The sequence below is a fragment of the Leptodactylus fuscus genome, chromosome 2 (genome assembly GCF_031893055.1).
Source record: "Leptodactylus fuscus isolate aLepFus1 chromosome 2, aLepFus1.hap2, whole genome shotgun sequence".
Classification (NCBI taxonomy): domain Eukaryota; kingdom Metazoa; phylum Chordata; class Amphibia; order Anura; family Leptodactylidae; genus Leptodactylus; species Leptodactylus fuscus.
In genome coordinates, this window is record NC_134266.1 from 140,270,802 (window position 1) to 140,290,469 (window position 19,668).

Here is a 19,668-nt window from a genome sequence, read left to right on the forward strand (position 1 = left end):
TTGGTTTTTCCTATTGACTATTCTTTTGGACTTCGATTTGACACCTTGCATTGCTTGACTGTTACTAAACTCTGGTTAGCTGACCTCCCTTTGTTGTTTTTTGTCTTGTCTGTGTTTTCCTATACTGTATGTCCCATGTATAGGAAGGGATCATCTCCAAGTTGCCACCTATTACATAGGATAGGGCCTTGCAAGAGGAAGGGACAGTGGGGGGCTTCAGTTTAGGGCTTACTGTCTCTTGTGCCCCTTCCTCCAGGGTTCTCCAGCAGCTACTGTCATCTAAGCAATTCCCTAATACCAGTCCTGTATTTTTCTTCTCTGTATTATCACATGTTCATATTAACCCTTTTATCTGAAGGAATGTGGAATTTCTGGTTTGTGATCAAATCCCTTTGTTCTTCTGTCCCTAGTTTCATTAGCATATCGGTGTTAAACTCATTATCTCTGCAAAGGTTTCCTGCCGAGCCATGGTTGGAAGAGCCTTATATAAACAGATCACAGTCTGCTTTGTGCTGGTGACAGTACAAAAGAAATATGATTTTCAGGCGATAATTTCTCAATGGAACCGTGTAAAATGTAATGTAAATGTAAAATATTTGGTGAAATCCTTATTCATGTGTAGAGAGACTTTAAGAGAGAGGACTCATAAGGTAACATGATAGGAGGAGTCAGATGATAAAAACATGGAGATTTATTAAAGTTTTCAAGGGAAAAACAGTTACAGGGAAAACTTCCAGAATAACAGAAATATCTGTCAATGTCTCTTTAGCTTACATCATCAGAGAAGCTCATAGTTAGGTTTCTTGAATCTGGATATTTTGTAGAGTTCCAGCTTGGTTGATGGAACTCTGGGATAGTCATGACATCTTGTTTAGGATGACACAGAGAGATAGCAGCAGACCCATCATAGATCCCCCATGGATGATGACCAAGACCAGACATGTGTGTCTGGCACTCATTTATGTTCATGAGAGGGGGTGTTGCCCTCCATCTTGTTGTTTAATAAGGACAACTCTAAAATGGTGTACCCTAACCGTACCCATGTACCATGAAGTTAGAAGAGTGAAGTCAGCAGTCTAGAATGTTTACCCTATATATGCCAGGAATATTGTAGAATCATAATATTTAACAAACGGCCTATTATTGCACCAAAAAATTCCTTGGGCTTGCAAGATGGATACAAGCACCCCAAATCTACACTCAGTATTGTTGGGTGCAAGCAAAAGGTCCAGACTGAACTTATTACCCAAATGGGATTGTGGTGTTGTTCTTGGTGTCTACACAATGGGGATCTTGCAGTGAAGCCTATCATAAAACGTGCGTGACACCAGGGGTGAACCATGGGTTTCTGCCGCCTGAGGCGGACGTCCAGAGGAGGGGGCGGAGAGGAAGGGGGTGCGGCGGGGCTGCGAGGAGGGGGCGGGCTGCGCAGAGGGGGCGGGGCCAAGCGGAGCAAGCGTCTTTAGCAGGCAGAGAGCAGGCAGGGACCTAAGCTTGTCCTGGACTGGCTTAGGTCAGCAAAAATGCTGCCCTCCCCAGGGCCTTGGCATAGTGCCACCTGAAGCGGTCGCTTCAGGTCGCCTCATGGGAGGTGCAGCGCTGCCTGACACTACAATCATTTGGCGAGGAATTATGACTGTTCTTAGTTATTTGGTTTGAAGATGGAGGGCGGGACTTCCCCTCCTCATGACATCACTCTAGGAGGAGCGTGGGAGGAGAGTGGGAGTTATATTGTCTTACCTGGGGGAAGAAAGTCTCTCTTGGTTCCTGGCCAGTATGTAAGGCACATGCTCTTTGAGTGGTCTTCCCTGGAGTTCTGACCTTGGAAGCCATGTGAGCAGATTGAGGCTCCTTTGACTCATGTAAGACTTAAGCATGCACCCTGAGGCCTAGCCAGGCTTCAGAGACTTGTTTAGTTATTTTTTCCTTTCTATATTTTATTTCCATTTTATTTTATGTATTATATTGTGCTTTTATCTGTATTTGCTTGCCATTCACTGATATGTATTCCTGTATATGTTAGTGGCTATTACCGATCCACTTGGGTTAATAAATATATAAAATCTATAAAACTCGTTTTCTATTAATCTATAAACCCAGGCACACTCACAGGGGGTGAATGGAAAGTAAAAAAGAAAGGTGATCGCCAGCTCTGCTTTGGTAAGGCAATATTCTTCACAAGCCCCTTACTATGCCAAGGGAGATATATTGTCCTAAAAGATTGCATTTGTAATTCAGAAAACTTCCTTAGAGAAGTTAGCACAGTTTATCTGCTAGAAGCTATGAACTAAGAGATGCCTGATAGCAGTGGATTCAGTGAAAATATTTACCAGGTATAATAGGGATAGATTGGGGCTGTTCTTGTCAGGAAAGGAGTCATGTTTTGGGGTTGTAAGGTAAAATAAGGTAAGATCTTTATGTCCATCCCCATGGAATGAATATTGACATAGACTCTGGCTCCTTCCCCCATATAGCCTGGTAAGACAGTTCTTTTTATGACTGTTATATATGTATGTATGTTGTTGAGGACAGATTATGGACTTTTAGAGGAACCTATTAAATGTTATATTGTATAAGTTATGCATGCTGGTGTGTTGCAGCTTCTACAAGAGGGTGGTAGGGACAATAATAAAGGTAGATGTAGCCATGTTCTGTCTAAAGCTGTCGTGGGCATAACATGAGCGTTTCACATGATCGGCAGATAGACTATTATGCTGCAACATCTGAAGATGGAGAGAGCTGGTCACATGACCACAAGTAATACTGGCTCTTCTGGGCTATATTGAAAAATAGATGTTTTGGGTCACTTTTTAATTCTGTGGTGATTAAATTAATGATGTTAACTTCTTAATTAACAAACAACTTCATTACTGAAGAATCCTTCTTTGGACAATATAACTACAGGCTTTGGGGTTGCAAACAATAGAAACTCAGGAACACAGATTGATAAGATAAGGATGGTTTCACCTGCTGAAACTTACACAGATGGGTATTCCAGGAACCTTCTAAAAGAAAAGTCAGTAATTCTTGTGTGCAGTAGAAACATTTTCTAGTGTTAACCATTTTCTTTCTCATCACCTCTGCTGTTCTGTTTATTTACGACTGCGGCGGTAATGTCATCTTGATAGGATTGATGCAGCCAATCACAACTCTCAGCAGTATTCCTTTTATGGACCCATTATGCAGAACTTTAATATGGAGTTGGCACACACTTTGCATCTGTTTGTACACGTATACATATATTTGGTTTTTTTTCCAATATAAATAAAAGTTTTTAAACCTGCTTGTCAATGCAGTTAGAAAAAGTATTCCAATGTAAAACTGCAAGACGTACAGTATACCAAAAGGAGACACTTTTGTCAGGCTTTTTTTTTTTCAGAGAGAAACTGAGCAGGAATGGTGGAGAAGATTTATGAAATTGTCTAAAAGAAAAATTGCTCATACCAACCAATCGTAGCTCAGCTTAGTGCCTGTGATAAAATAAGTGTGTTCAGTATTGCAGAGTCATTTGCCTCCGTGTGTCATTGCAGCCTGTGTCATTTCTAGTCCAGGAAGCTCTTAGATAGAACTGGTCCCAGGTAAAAATTCAGTTATGGTCGATATAATTGGTAAGCTGGAGTTACTGACCATCGCAGACACTGCAACGCCAAACCTGGCTCATGAAGAGGTCTATATTTGATACAAAGGAATATAGCGACAACATAGGAAGTGAGGAGAGCTAAAGGTCCATAAAAAAATGTGGCACAGGACCATGCTGTCAGATTCATTCTAGCTAGTATAAATTATGTCCCAGACATAAAACAAGGTATTTTATTCTCCTTTTATTTTATATTGTTTTTATATATTTGTCTTCGCCTTTTTAAGTATATTAAATTGAAAATGTAACAAGATTGTCCTTTAGCTCTAACTTTCCCCAATTCTGAAGAGAGTGAATATTACTCAGCTATGCTACCCCTTTTATGCGCTTATAGTGAATGTTGAGAGCCTTGTGTGGATGCATGAGTGTAAAAGGGCCCTTCAGTCCTGTGTAGCCCAGTATAACAAGTGAGCTGGAAGAGAGTGTGGGATTCCATCTAGGGTTACATGAGTTTGGGTGAGTGAGGTGTATGATTACCCCACAAAAATGGAAAACATTGAGTGGATATACAGTCCAGACCAAAGGTTTGGACACACCTTCTCATTCAAAGAGTTTTCTGTATTTTCATGACTATGAAAATTGTAGAGTCACACTGAAGTCATCAAAACTCTTTGAATGAGAAGGTGTGTCCAAATTTTTGGTTTGTACTGTAGCTTGGATGAGAAAATCCCTATCTATGACAATTGGTTTGCAGCTGGGATATATTTTTTATATTAGAGCATTAAGTGCCTGGCTTAAGTCATTAAACCTTGAACTTAAGGGCTAGTATTAGGACTGTGCGGCAGGTGCGACCAAGGTATCAGGGTCGCAGCCTGTTCCGCTGTTACTGCTCAGTCCGGCATGGCTGGGGTTAAAGGCTGGGCTGGGGTTATTCCCACCTCACATACACATCAGTCTTTACTGCTGTAAAATCTTCTTTCTTCCTGGTTTCTTGCATAATTTGCAATGCAATGCAACCTGCCGTTTAGCTCCACCCCCAAATTACCGTGTAGCTCTGCCCACCCATATTGGACTATGAAGTACAGGCAGCAGCAACTCCATTCTGTGTTACATACAGAGACTGCCTGTCTCTGCCATAATGAACACAATTGAATTAGCTAGCCTGATAACTGGGAGAACAGAAGAACTGAAAGCAGCTCCTCTCCCCTATCTGAGAGCAGGAAGCTAGGTCACGTGGTGTAGACACAGGAATAGCTAGATACACAGGCTGGCTCCCTGCACTTAGCCCCTCCTCCCTCCCCCCTGAGAGCAGCAGATACATCACTTGACTCATGAGCAGCTAAGTCAGGGCTGTGGCCACAAAGAATTGAATAAAGTAGGATAATGGACAAACAAAGCAGTTTTGCTGAAGCAGTGTATTTAGGAAAAGTCTTACATCCACATTAACAAGCAGTATAGATAGGATCCTTGTGATGGGACAACCCCTTTAATGCCCTTGCAGCCGATAGGCGTGGTCAGTTTCCTGACTGACAGTGGTGCTAACCTATGAGCACCTGGTGTGGGCACCTGGTCTGGCTGTTCATTCCCGTCTTCCCTCCATTTAAGGAGGCAGGTTGTGGCAGCCTGGTGCTCTAGCCTCAAATCCAAATGGTGCATATTATTGCAAGACCTTAGTTTTGGCAGCAAGCTGTCTTAGGTAGGTAGTGAGAATCTCCACCCTTTAGTTAGAATTGTGGTAATTTCCTCCCTTAGTTAGTATTGTGGAATCTCCTACCTTAGGCAGGCTGCTACCTGTGGTGCTCCAAAGCAGGTAGCTGTGGTGGGTGCGGCCCAGTAAGCTACTGGGAGCACACGGTCATACTTTGTGTTTGTGTAGCGGTGAAGTAACTGCTAAGATTTTAATATTCATTTGCGTCTGCTCTGTCCTGCACAGATTTTATCTATTTAGTTTCTGTTTGCACCCAGATGGTGCATTGACCCGGCATTGACATGGTAACTCTGCGGCTCAGAGCCCAGTTGGGCTCCACAGGATATTATTATTCTGTTTGTTTGTTTTTTTTTTTTAAAGTATCCTGCTGATCATAACAGCCAGTTGAATCCTTGTGAGCTATTCACCAGTCTGCAAAGGACACTCTCTTTGTTTATTTCTACACAGATATAAAGAAAACCATCTTCTTTAGTAAACAATAGAGATGGCAGTGGCTTATATGAAGCATGACAAAGCCACTCTAATGCACCTGTGTGAGCCGAGAGGCTCTAATGGGATGGATAAGACAAAGGACTTGTTGATTCAGACATCGCTGGAGTATGATGCCCAACATCAATGGCATGTGGAGCCCAAGGCAGGATGCCATATAGTACGAGAGGATCAGGCAGCAGATCTTATCCTAGAAATGTCTGGCCTGGGGAAGCCATTAATTGCCATTAATTCTCCAACAGCTAGGAGAATTCAACCTGCAGACCTGATTACAGTTGTTATTGTGTGAACTGCAAGCATTTTTGGAGTTCGCTGAGGGGCCAGCTGAGAGACAAAACCATCTATGAGTCCAAGGTCATAACAACGATTAAACCCCTTTTGGAACATTATCCTGTGGTGACAAAGATAATTTGCAGACAGTACCAACTACAGGGAGCAATGGGCTCAATACTTAATCTAATGGTCTAAGGGACAAGGGCCTGAAATGGTTTCCTGCATTTCCTCTAAACCAAGATGGGTATTATGATCCACTAAAACAAGCATTAATCTGGAAATGCAATCTCAACCCTAAAAAATTCCAGACTCTACAATGTGGACCGCTACTTGGATGTTGTTGAGGGCCTCAGTACCCCACATCCAGCAGTGAATCCAAGGATTATCAATTTCTTAATTGGAATACCTAGGGTACCTCATGGTCTCAGATCAGTTTTTGCATGATTGTTCCATGGAATGACGTCAGTTTGTAATGAACCAGGAACCCAAGGATGCCTATGAATTATGCCAAGAATTGCAGATGCCTATGAAGCCAACTAGGAACCTATGCTAAGTAAACCTACACTGACCACCTGGAATGGGAATCAAACAACTACCAACTATATTTACTCTGCCAGTTGGCCCTGGGGGATCTACCTCTTTCTTATTCTCTATGGTTGCCCATGATTTCCAAAGGTGTTTTGTGTGTGACAAACCAGGACACCTCAGTGCCACTATCAGTGACAAAACAAGGAATTGCTCTGTGTCCAATCCATCCAATTATACACTGCCACAACCCAATGGAGGGAAGCGGACAATGGAGTAGTTAGTAATTGTGATGGAGATTTCATGGGTAGGTCAAAGACATTTGACCAACTCCTCCAGCTCACCTCCCACATTGTCGAGCGAGGCATGTGAGGTACCTAACAGTGGTGACAATTTTTTTCCCGAGGCACATTCAATTAAAGAGGGGTCTTCTCTTTTCCTGAACCATGCAGTGGTGTTTGAAAGGGCCGTGATGCTAAGCACAGAAACGAAACAGGAGGCAGTGTTGCAATTAAACCATGATATGACTTTATTAGAAAACAAAATACCTGGAATAGGTCGTGGCTGATAGGTTCTGTAAACCACAACTTCCTCCAAATTGGCACACTTTATCCCTCTATGGGGCTGACAGCAATAGCTAGATGCTGCTGGGTAACATTTCCTCAGGGGCTGCAGAGGACACACAACAGGTGTTTCTTGGCTGCTGAAAAAGACTTAAAGATATTGGTGAACAGTAACATAATAACAGTAAAGTAATATTGGTGAAACGGTTATTGCTGGAAAAAATGAAATCATGGGCTGTATTAAGAGAGGAATAGATATATAGGATATAGTTTTGTCTCTTTAGAAATCACTGGTCAAACCCCATTCAGAATACTGTGCACAATTTTGGGCACCTGTGTATAGAAAGGATGTAACAGCATTGAAGCAGGTTATAACTTTATAGTAAGAGTGGTGAGAGTATGGAACTCACTGCCACATGTTGTGGTGACATCCATGTCATTCATGAAAGTAAGGATATCACAGCTTATGGGAGCTAGAAAATGTTGGGGTAGGATATTAATCCTGTGACCTAGACCAATTGCCATATTTGGGTTTGGGAAGGATTTTTTTCCTCTGATGGGGATTTGACATCCACCTGATCGGTTTATAGGTTGCATTTGATGGACTTGTGTCTTTATCCAAACTTATCTACTGTGTTACTATTAACATTAAAAATTAACATTATATAATTAAAAGGCAAAAAACTGGCACTGTTTTCAATTCATTAAGGTTTTTGGTTGAGAACCATGTTATATTTAAGCACTGTATGATTGGTGGCTTCTAATAATTTTTATGGTACAGAACATTATATCTGTTATAATACTGTTTCTATTCAACCTTCCTGATGAGATAAATGACATACAGTGACTATTACATGCTTCATATCAGTATGCACAAAAATGACATTAATATACAAGTAAGGGCTCGTTCACATCTGCGTTGTGAACTCCGTTCTGCAGGTTTCCGTTTCCTGCCTAAAACAGAGCAGGAGACGGAAACCTGCAGGAGTCTCTCTCACCCATTCATTTGAATGGGTGAGAAAGCTGTCCGGCCGTGAGCGGCGGTGAGCGTTTTGTGCTCTCCGCCGCGAAACCGGGTTTTATAATCCGGACACAGAGTCGGACATGCAGTACTCTGTGTCCGGATAAAAAAAATCCGGTTTCACGGCAGAGAGCCTAAAACGCTCACCGCCGCTCACGGCCGGACCCGGTCTGTGCTTTGAGTCTTCTGGCATGTAGAAGACGGAAAGCACAGAACAGAAAGAAGAACGCTGGTGTGAACCTAGCGTAAAAGAAAACTCTGAAATGAATCCAGATATTTTTACTCCCTGTGGTTAACTGTAAATCTAGAGACTTTTCAATGTCAACTCTACATATATGAAAAAACCCTCACAGTGCTATATTTAATTTATAGAACGTATTGCCATAGCTCACTCTCCAAAACCTGTCCAAAGAATGCATTTTTGTGAAATATGAAATGTTACCCATACTAAGTATTGTTTATGCTAAGACATGACTTAAAATCATCTTCTTAACCATAATCGTCATCAGCAATTCTGCATTGTCAGCTCTCGATGAGTGTAATTTCCTGCATGCTTGTGAAAACCCGGCTGCAGTCTGGAACAATCCTGTCTCAGTGTCCCTTGGTGTTGTTGATCCTTTCATTTCCTCCAGCCAATTCCTAGAAAGTTTTATGTTTCTTAAACAGGCTGCTTATTTAACTCAGGACAAAAAAAAATCCTACTCACACCTTTTGGCATCAGAAAAGTGCTTATCAATTAGGGGATTCATAAATAAATACGTGGTTACCATTATTGGGAATAATCTTATTACAATATTTCTCCTAGATGCAAGTGATGCTAACTAATAAAATTAAAATCAGCGTTCTGTCTGTAATACAGATCACTTAGGTCAGCAGTAGATATAGCTCATGTACAATCTGCAGCAGGCAAAGGGTTGTTTCCTACAAAAGCAGCTTCTAACTGTTATGTAGCCATTGAAATCTATTGCTAAAAATTCAAAAATATTGTAGTGTTGGGGTTCTTTTACATGTGGAATTATTGTTAAAATGTTAATTAGACAGTTACATAGGGGCTACTTAAGGGAGCTGGGGTTGTAATTATTATTATCATTATTTTTATTTTTTTTAAATAAAGCACTATTCCATTTCGTGTTTTTTTTTTTCTGGTATGAATATGTAATGATGGGGAAAAGTGCAATAGAAGAGAATTAAATGAAGGGTTATTCATCCAACAACTATAATGGTGCATTCTAAAACCACAGCCTAGAGGACCAGCACAAATGAAATAAGACAGAACATCATGTATGTGGCAGAGACTGTACAGTACCACACAGACTCCCTATCCAAATTACTTAGCTATTAGAGATGAGCGAACACTAAAATGTTCGAGGTTCGAAATTTGATTCGAACAGCCGCTCACTGTTCGAGTGTTCGAATGGGTTTCGAACCCCATTATAGTCTATGGGGAACATAAACTCGTTAAGGGGGAAACCCAAATTCGTGTCTGGAGGGTCACCAAGTCCACTATGACACCACAGGAAATGATACCAACACCCTGGAATGACACTGGGACAGCAGGGGAAGCATGTCTGGGGGCATAAAAGTCACTTTATTTCATGGAAATCCCTGTCAGTTTGCGATTTTCGCAAGCTAACTTTTCCCCATAGAAATGCATTGGCCAGTGCTGATTGGCCAGAGTACGGAACTCGACCAATCAGCGCTGGCTCTGCTGGAGGAGGCGGAGTCTAAGATCGCTCCACACCAGTCTCCATTCAGGTCCGACCTTAGACTCCGCCTCCTCCGGCAGAGCCAGCACTGATTGGCCGAAGGCTGGCCAATGCATTCCTATGCGAATGCAGAGACTTAGCAGTGCTGAGTCAGTTTTGCTCAACTACACATCTGATGCACACTCGGCACTGCTACATCAGATGTAGCAATCTGATGTAGCAGAGCCGAGGGTGCACTAGAACCCCTGTGCAAACTCAGTTCACGCTAATAGAATGCATTGGCCAGCGCTGATTGGCCAGAGTACGGAACTCGACCAATCAGCGCTGGCTCTGCTGGAGGAGGCGGAGTCTAAGATCGCTCCACACCAGTCTCCATTCAGGTCCGACCTTAGACTCCGCCTCCTCCAGCAGAGCCAGCGCTGATTGGCCGAATTCCGTACTCTGGCCAATCAGCACTGGCTAATGCATTGTATTGGCGTGATGAAGCAGTGCTGAATGTGTGTGCTTAGCACACACATTCAGCTCTACTTCATCGGGCTAATAGAATGCATTGGCCAATCAGCGCTGGCCAATGCATTCTATTAGCTTGATGAAGCAGAGTGTGCACAAGGGTTCAAGTGCACCCTCGGCTCTGATGTAGCAGAGCCGAGGGTGTACAAGGGTTCAAGCGCACCCTCGGCTCTGATGTAGCAGAGCCGAGGCTGCACAAGGGTTCAAGCGCACCCTCGGCTCTGATGTAGCAGAGCCGAGGGTGCACAAGGGTTCAAGTGCACCCTCGGCTCTGCTACATCAGAGCCGAGGGTGCGCTTGAACCCTTGTGCAGCCTCGGCTCTGCTACATCAGAGCCGAGGGTGCGCTTGAACCCTTGTGCACACTCTGCTTCATCAAGCTAATAGAATGCATTGGCCAGCGCTGATTGGCCAATGCATTCTATTAGCCCGATGAAGTAGAGCTGAATGTGAGTGCTAAGCACACACATTCAGCACTGCTTCATCACGCCAATACAATGCATTAGCCAGTGCTGATTGGTCAGAGTACGAAATTCGGCCAATCAGCGCTGGCTCTGCTGGAGGAGGCGGAGTCTAAGGTCGGACCTGAATGGAGACTGGTGTGGAGCGATCTTAGACTCCTCCTCCTCCAGCAGAGCCAGCGCTGATTGGTCGAGTTCCGTACTCTGGCCAATCAGCGCTGGCCAATGCATCCCTATGGGAAAAAGTTTATCTCACAAAAATCACAATTACACACCCGATAGAGCCCCAAAAAGTTATTTTTTATAACATTCCCCCCTAAATAAAGGTTATCCCTAGCTATCCCTGCCTGTACAGCTATCCCTGTCTCATAGTCACAAAGTTCACATTCTCATATGACCCGGATTTGAAATCCACTATTCGTCTAAAATGGAGGTCACCTGATTTCGGCAGACAATGACTTTTTCCAATTTTTTTCAATGCCCCCGGTGTCGTAGTTCCTGTCCCACCTCCCCTGCGCTGTTATTGGTGCAAAAAAGGCGCCAGGGAAGGTGGGAGGGGAATCGAATTTTGGCGCACTTTACCACGCGGTGTTCGATTCGATTCGAACATGGTGAACACCCTGATATCCGATCGAACATGTGTTCGATAGAACACTGTTCGCTCATCTCTATTAGCTATAGATTCTACATGTATTGCCATGTGACACCATGTGACAGAGGTTTTCTTCTTAAAGACTAGAGATGAGCGAACACTAAAATGTCCGAAGTTCGAAATCCAATTCGAACAGCCGCACACTGTTCGGCTGTTCGAATGGATTTTGAACCCCATTATAGTCTATGGGGGAGAATGCTCGTTTCAGGGGTACGCAAAATTCAATAAAATTATACTTACCAAGTCCATGAGTGACGGTCGGGCTGGATTCCCCTTGAAGTCTTCTCCTGGCGCAGCGCCACCGTGGCGTCTTCCAGCTGGAATTCACTCTGCCTAGGCATCCGGCCTAGGCAGAGTCGACTGCACATGCGCGGTCGGCTCTGCCCGGCCCGACGCCTGAGCAGAGCCGACTGCTCATGCGAGGGCATGCCCGCGCATGCACAGTCGACTCTGCCTAGGCCGGATGCCTAGGCAGAGTGAATTCCAGCCGGAAGACGCCACGGGGACGCTGCACGGAGAAGACTTCTAAAGGTAAGAGAAGAACCAGCGTTGATTGGCAGAATGTATAGCATTCTGCCAATCTCCGCTGGTTCTGCATCGAACCTTAAACTTCGAACAGCTAGTAGTGTTCGATCGAGTACGAGTATTTCGAATACCGTAGTATTCGATCGAACACCTACTCGATCGAACACTACTCGCTCATCTCTAGTAAAGACATTATACAGCTTTTGAAATTTTTATAGTATAGCACATCAATTTTATTTTATTGGGGGTCCTGCTTGGACCCCTGCATATCAAGGATTTCCCCTGTAACAGTGCAAACTGCAGTACTTTTACTAGTGGTGGTTCTTAGTACTCCAGCATTTGTCCAACTGAATCAAATGGGGCAACCACTGCAGTGCTCACAACCAGTGGTACACAAATCACACCAAGTGGGCATTGCAACTTGCACATATCCCTTTATAAACAATCCTTCTAGGGTAATAAACCGTCATAAGGCCAGGGCCCCACATTGTGAAAATGCAACATTTTGGCAGCGGCAGATATGTCGCTGCAGAAAACGGTGTGTTTTATAGTACCTGTAAAGTGGATAGGATTTTGGCTAATCCCATCCATATATTGCAGAATAAAATCCCCAGCAGTAAAGCTGTGTTTTCACAAATTCTTGCATTTTTGAAAATCGCAGCATATAAATTATAACTACAGAAACTTTGTTGTTTTCCGTATAGATATAATAGAGACAAAAACTTCTGTGAAAAATGTTGTAAAAAAAACGTGATGCGTTTCTGCTGTATTATTTTACTGCAGACGTGCGACGTGGGGCCTTATCCTAATACAGAAATTAATGGAACATAATACGTATTCTCATTGATTTATTCACATACATTCCATGATATTTAATGAGATTTTATTCCATTACTCTCTATAGAGCCTGCTAGTTCTTTTTCCTAAAGTTAGCAATGAACAGAGGATGACATCGCAGCAGCTGTAAAATGACATTTACAATATAGCAAAAAAAACTAAATCAGAGAAAAGTATTTTTCGCTAGAAACAACGCTTCCTGACGTATATTATATAACTTAGAGATCAGTGTTAAAATCTGGAGCTGAGTTTTTGCTATTTCCTCCTAGATGTCCTCACATCATCTCCAGCTTAAACTCTCCAAGCTAAACCTATTCTCTTCACGCCTTCTAATATATCTGTCATGCTCATTCACTAACCTCTGGTTAACAATGCTGCCATTGTCTACACAACTAAGATTCAATAACTTGGCATCAGCTTTGACTTGCCATCTTTTTTTCAGCTATAATGCAATCACTTACATATTGTCATGTATGAATCTATGAAAAAGTTACTTCTATTTCTTATTATTTTTATCTAGTCCTTAGCAATAATACATCTTTCGGTCTTCTACTTAATCCTGTGATGGATTATCATAGGGGTGTTTTGGGTGGGAGCCCAGATCTGTCCCATTAAGTCTCAAAATGAGAATTATGACTTTGACAAGGCATAAAATAAACTCAGGTACAGATGTAACACACAGAAGTCTAACATGTGACATGTACTCGGCCAGCAATGCTATGTCATTGCGTAATCTGCTTCTCGTTACCTTGTGACTCTTGATAATTATCAAGTGACATCAATGTGACAACGCTGAGCATAGGAGTAACTGTCACATGCAGCATTGCTCCAGTAATAGTAACAAAAATTGTCAATACTTGATAAAATGCTTTCTGGAATATCCCAATGAGCATGGGAGTAACTACTAGGGTAGCTGACATGGTAGTTGCTATGGGGCCTAATAACTAAAGGAGCCCATTTCCATACCTCCCAACCATCCTGGATTCAGCAGGGCAGTCCCGAATTTTGGGTCCTGTCTTAAAGTCCCGAGGAGGACGCAGATGAGTTGAATACAGTGATGAAGCAGGACTGGACAGCGCCTCACCGGTGGCTGTAGGCATGATGTGATGATGTCACTCACATTGCGCCTGCAGCTCCTTCAACACTCCAAGACTGAAGACTGTGCAGCAGGAGAGTGAGGAGAGGTGAGTATCAATGTAATTTTATTTTAAACTTTGGCAGATGAAGAGGGATATTAAACTGTGGGGGCATATGAAGAGGGACATTAAACTTGGGTCATATGAGGGGGACATTAAACTTTTGGGGCAGATGAAGAAGGACTTTAAACTGGGGGCAACTGGAGGGTGACATAAAACTGGGGGCAACTGGAGGGTACCATTAATGTATACTTTATCCTGTACTGTGAGGTAATTTATATGCTATTATATTATGTGCTTATGTACAGAATCCCTGTACTGCAATATCACTGTGTACATTATTCTAGTCCTGTGACATCACAGTTAGAAATATTTGTTGTTTGATGAGATTATTGGCTCATAATTATTGTGTTACCTCACACAGTCCTACCACCTAGGAACACCAGTGTAGGTGATAGGGTCACTATAGGTGTACTCAGGCAATAAAAAACGTGACAGACGCCTCAACTTCAGAGATGCTATTGTTCTCTAGGGCAACATTGCTAAGATTTTAGGCTTCAACATACAAAGGTATACTTATTGTTCACAAAAATGAAATAAAAAGACATACATTAAATGTGAAAAAAAAATAGTAACAAAAAGGTTAAGAGAAGGAATAGTCCAATATTTAGTAGTAATAATAGTAATTCCATGCAGGCAAGGCTTTTGCCTGCTCCCAGAGACATGACCATTGGATGTATATAAATCCATTTGGTTTGGGTCCCCAACGTGTGTCATCACAATGTGAATGGACCATTATTTTTTATATTGTTAGGAATTACAGTGTGTTGGAGGACAATCCTAGGTAAATCCTAGGTACTTTGTTTTTCATGCACAATGCTCCTACCGCTTTACCACCAGTAGCTATGAATCACTGTAAAAGAAGGCACAATTACCTGATATCAGATAAAGCACTGGCTCACTACAGACAGGATCAAATGGTATAAGCTGGGGAATGTACAGGTGCCTAATACATAATGCAACCAGTCACATGCCTACAATCCTTAAGAGGGTCACGCCTAGTATTCTACATGCACACAAATGGAGCTTAAAGAGGACCTTTCATCAGATTGGGCACAGGCAGTTCCATATACTGCTGGAAAGCCGACAGTGTGCCCCAGGTAAAGCACTATCGGTCCCTGTACTGTAGCGCTTTACGGTCAGAAGGGTGTTCCTGACAGTCAGTCAGGTACATCTTTCTCCACAGCAGCACCTATCGTGCTGTAGAGTGTGAGCGGGGAGGAACACCTCGTCCCTCTGTTCACAGTGCTCGTCCATAGACAAGTATTATCAGGAGGGGAGGGGACGTTCCTCCCCGCTCACACTGTACAGCGTGATAGGCACTGCTGTGGAGAAGGACGTACCTGACTGACTGTCAGAAACGCCCTTCTGACTGTAAAGTGCTATGGTATCGGCACCGATAGCGCTTTACCCGGGGCACAGATTGGGAAAGCCGATGGTGCACTGAATTTAGCGCACTGTTGGCTTTCCAGCAGTATATAGAACTGCCTGTGCCCAATCTGATGAAAGGTCCTCTTTAAATAAGGTGCCAGTCACATGATAATGAGAAATGCACAATGTTTGCTTTCAGACTATTAGTGATGCCCATACTATTAGATCAGGTGAACTATTTAGCATATATACAGTATATACCCCACTAATCCTAGTACCCCATTTTACCCCATCCAACATACAGATTTAGCAAACTTAACCTGACTTTCTATAGCAAGATAAATTGCCATAGTGTAATATCTGATGATTTCTTTCATTGTTTTTAGAAATATTTTGCCATTTTCTAGATGGCTTTTTTTTTCTATTCAGTATTTCATCACAATTATTGTTTATTATCACAGAGGATAATGTTCAGTCTCTATATTATTATAATAACTAGATGAACAGTCTCTCTGTTAAATGTTACTCAACAGCAAAACAATAAACTAAAAAAAAGAAGACATCGTCGGAAGAAGACATCACAGAGGACATGGCGGAGAAGAGAGGCGTGCCAGAAGATGAGGCAGCGCTGGAGATTTCTCAAGCAGCACAGGGGATGCCCAGAGTGCTGCGAGGAAACATTTGAATAACGGCAAAAATCGTGAATATTTACCGAACAGCGGCGTGGAGAAGACTTCTAAAGGTAGGAGAAGAATAGCCTTTCTTTAGGCTATTCCTATGGGTTAGTAGTATAATATGGGATTCTAATGATGTAACCCCTTTAACAGATGCTGCTGACATACAGATGCTAGTGCATTCACACAGCACTCCATAAATGGGCTGCTGCTTGGAAAGAATCCCATTCACTGTAAAATTTACAGTAGAAATAGAATACAGCACTCAGATATATGGTACTATTAAATACTTATATTGGCATTCCAAATAACATATCTGACATTTTAGTCCCAATCCAGATCCTCTTCAAACCATTGAATTGCTCTGTGGAGACTTGGCAGGAAAATGAATAGTGAAGGTACACTACAGGTGTATTATTTGTTATTTGTTATTATTTGTTATTTGGTGTGCATTATGCTGGTGTTTACACAGTTACAAATGTGCCAAATCCCCCCCCCCCAAAAAAAAAAAAAACAAAAAACAAAAAAAAAAAAAAAAAAAAAAAACATGCCTGGATTTTGGAAGCCTATCTTTCTTGAAATCAGCTCTGTACTTCTCAGCTACTAAAGTAAGCAAAATCCAATCATATTCATTGATTGAATGGGGCTACGGATGCACGGAACGATGAAGTCTGTATGCCGCCCATGTTGATGTCAATCATTCACAGCAGGCTAGCAACCTGGCTTATACTGCATAAGCATAGTCTTATCAGCCACTAAGCAGGATGATACTAGTAAGGCCTTGTTCACATTTGCGTCGGTAATCCATTCAGGGGAGTCCGCATGGGGACCCCCCCGAACAGACTACCGAACGCATTGGCAAGCAGTGTACAGTGAAGGCACACGGACCCCATAGACTATACTGGTCATCGCACGGAACATGCGGACAGAAAAGTAATTCACAATCTACTTTCCTGTCCGCATGACTCGTGCAGAGACTGTGCGGAAAGCACATGGAACCCATTATAGTCTATGAGGTCCATGTACTTTCACTGCACACCACTTGCAAAAGCATTTGGTAGTCCATTCGGGGGGTCCCCATGCGGACTCCCCAAACAGATTACTGACACAGATGTGAACAAAACCTAACTCCCTTTTAGTATGAAAATACAAAAAAATGTAATAGTGAAGCTCTTACCACCTCGGAACGAAATAAATTCCAATGCTGACATGAACGTGATGAAGAGGCCGCACGGAGAGGAGCCCTGGACTGCAACTACAGAGCCAGTATGAAGACTGAAACTGGAAAGATGTTCACGCCAGCATACCGTTTTAAAATATAACTTTGCATTTATAGCTATGACTAAGGGAAGCCTATTTTATTCCCGAAACGTGTAAGCTTTTGTTCCTTGTTTTTATCTTGACTGGATTCCATGTACATGTCATTTTTTATCTTCACTTTGGATTAAAAGTTATATTTTAAAATGGCACGCTGAAGTGAACATCTTTCCGGTTCCTAACTCTGTCACGTCCAAAATGCCTCCCAAGTCAATAAGAGTGTCAAGTGGTGTCTACATTATCTTTGTATGGATATGCAGATCAGCTGGCAAGTGCATGGTGGACGGGGAGTGACTTGAGAGATCTTAGAAGTTTATATACTTATTTTATTTTCTACATGAGTTTATTAGATTAAAAATAAGTTGCCACCACTCTCTTAAACTTGCAGAGTTTGGGATAATTCATTTAAGTCTGAGAAAGTTATGGAGGTCTAGAATCATAAACGGATGAGCGTCTGCAGTATTGTGGTAATTCACTTGCTTGTTAACATGATCCCTACTGTGTCAGCACAAATAATGGAACACCTCAGTTCCGTTCCATGGACATAGTCAGTGTTACACATAAATGATTACATTGGGATTGATTTTACAGTTCATGGTTTAGTAACTACAGTAAATGCTATATGATTTAAATAACATATATGTTATGACTGCTTTTGAATTATAGACATAAATATTTGACACCACTTGTTACCAAAGCGGAGCTGGAGGCAGATCTTCATTGTCTATCTTATGGTTTTATGAAACTTGAGATACCTTTAAAAGGTTTTACTTTTCTAGGTCTCTGCTGCTTCCCTCATAGCAGTCATCAGATTATCACAGCATGGTGAATTTTTCACAAAATATTAGACATAGAGTTTAGATTTTGACATGACACTGGATCTTGTTACAAGTGTTAGTACATAGGGATAACAATGAAAAGGCAATGGAGATACCTTCTTCTACACCTATGATTTATGGCAAGACATCCATGATGTTTTTTCAGTTTTTACAACTTCTGCACTGCATTGAAAAGCTATTTTATTTCATGTTTAAACTATTGTCAATGGATTGATACAGTTCCATCTAGTTCATACCATGGATTGTAAAACATGAATTTGTTGCACATTTGCATTCTTGGAATTATCTCTCTATACTGTATAGTCTCATCAGTATATGATCAGTTGTTGATAGTATATTACAAATAACAGAGTGGGAGAAAGTTATATGCTTTTTTTGCCAGAAAGAATTTTTCAACTTTTTCACAACAAATTTGCTGTGTTTAGACCAATATGGTATGTATATATAGCTATGTGCAATTTGTATTTAAAAGGGTTGGCCACTTTCAGACCAATATTGACAAACAAATGTACAATAAAAGATATGCAATTTTCCAATATACTTTCTGTATCAATTCCTCACGGTTTTCTAGATCTCTGCTTGCTTTCACTCATGGTTCGGAACATGGTTCCTTTCTCACGGCCGTGAGGAAGGAACCATGTTCTGAAATGCGTAGCTGTTGTACATTCACAAATCTATTCTGATGCCCTATGGTTACTATGTGAACCCCTTTTTTAATGGATATGAAATAAAAGCTAAATTTTAATCGTCTGGTCGGTGCTGAACTCGGCTTCTTCTCTTGCCTTGGATCATTGTCAGCTGGTTTAAGTCCGCCTGCTTTCGTGCACACCGGCATGAAGTTGATCATTTCTAAAGGGTGAGCTGAACATATCTTTTTCTGTTTTTGTGGCTACAAAAAAGTGCCACCTATTTGATAATGGGAATGGAGGACCTCCGTTATAAGAATAGTTTAAAGGAGTTAAATTTTTTAGTCTTGAGAAAATGGAGACATGAAAAACCTTTATAAATATATAAATGGCCAATACAAGAAATATCAGAAAAAAGCTGATCTATGTAAAATGTAGTAGTCCAAAAGTGAATAATAATTTAAATTAAAACATAACTTTTACTACATGCACAATAAAATGTCATAAACCAAGCAACTCCAATAATGAAAAAACGGCTTCAACTATAGATAACTCTACCAGATACCACTAAGTCAAATATAGTGAATAAGACACTGAGACACGGCGGTCTCCCCAGATGTAATAAAGAAGAAAAAACGTGACTTACTAATAACAATAGAAGTAGTAGTCACGTACTGGAGGTCCATGGTGTCCAAACAGGGCAGGACAGTACAAAGGGATAAGGGTACCAGCACTCAGAATGTGTGGAGTAGAGGAATACACATCCAAACTTAATAATGCATGCATACAATGCATGTAA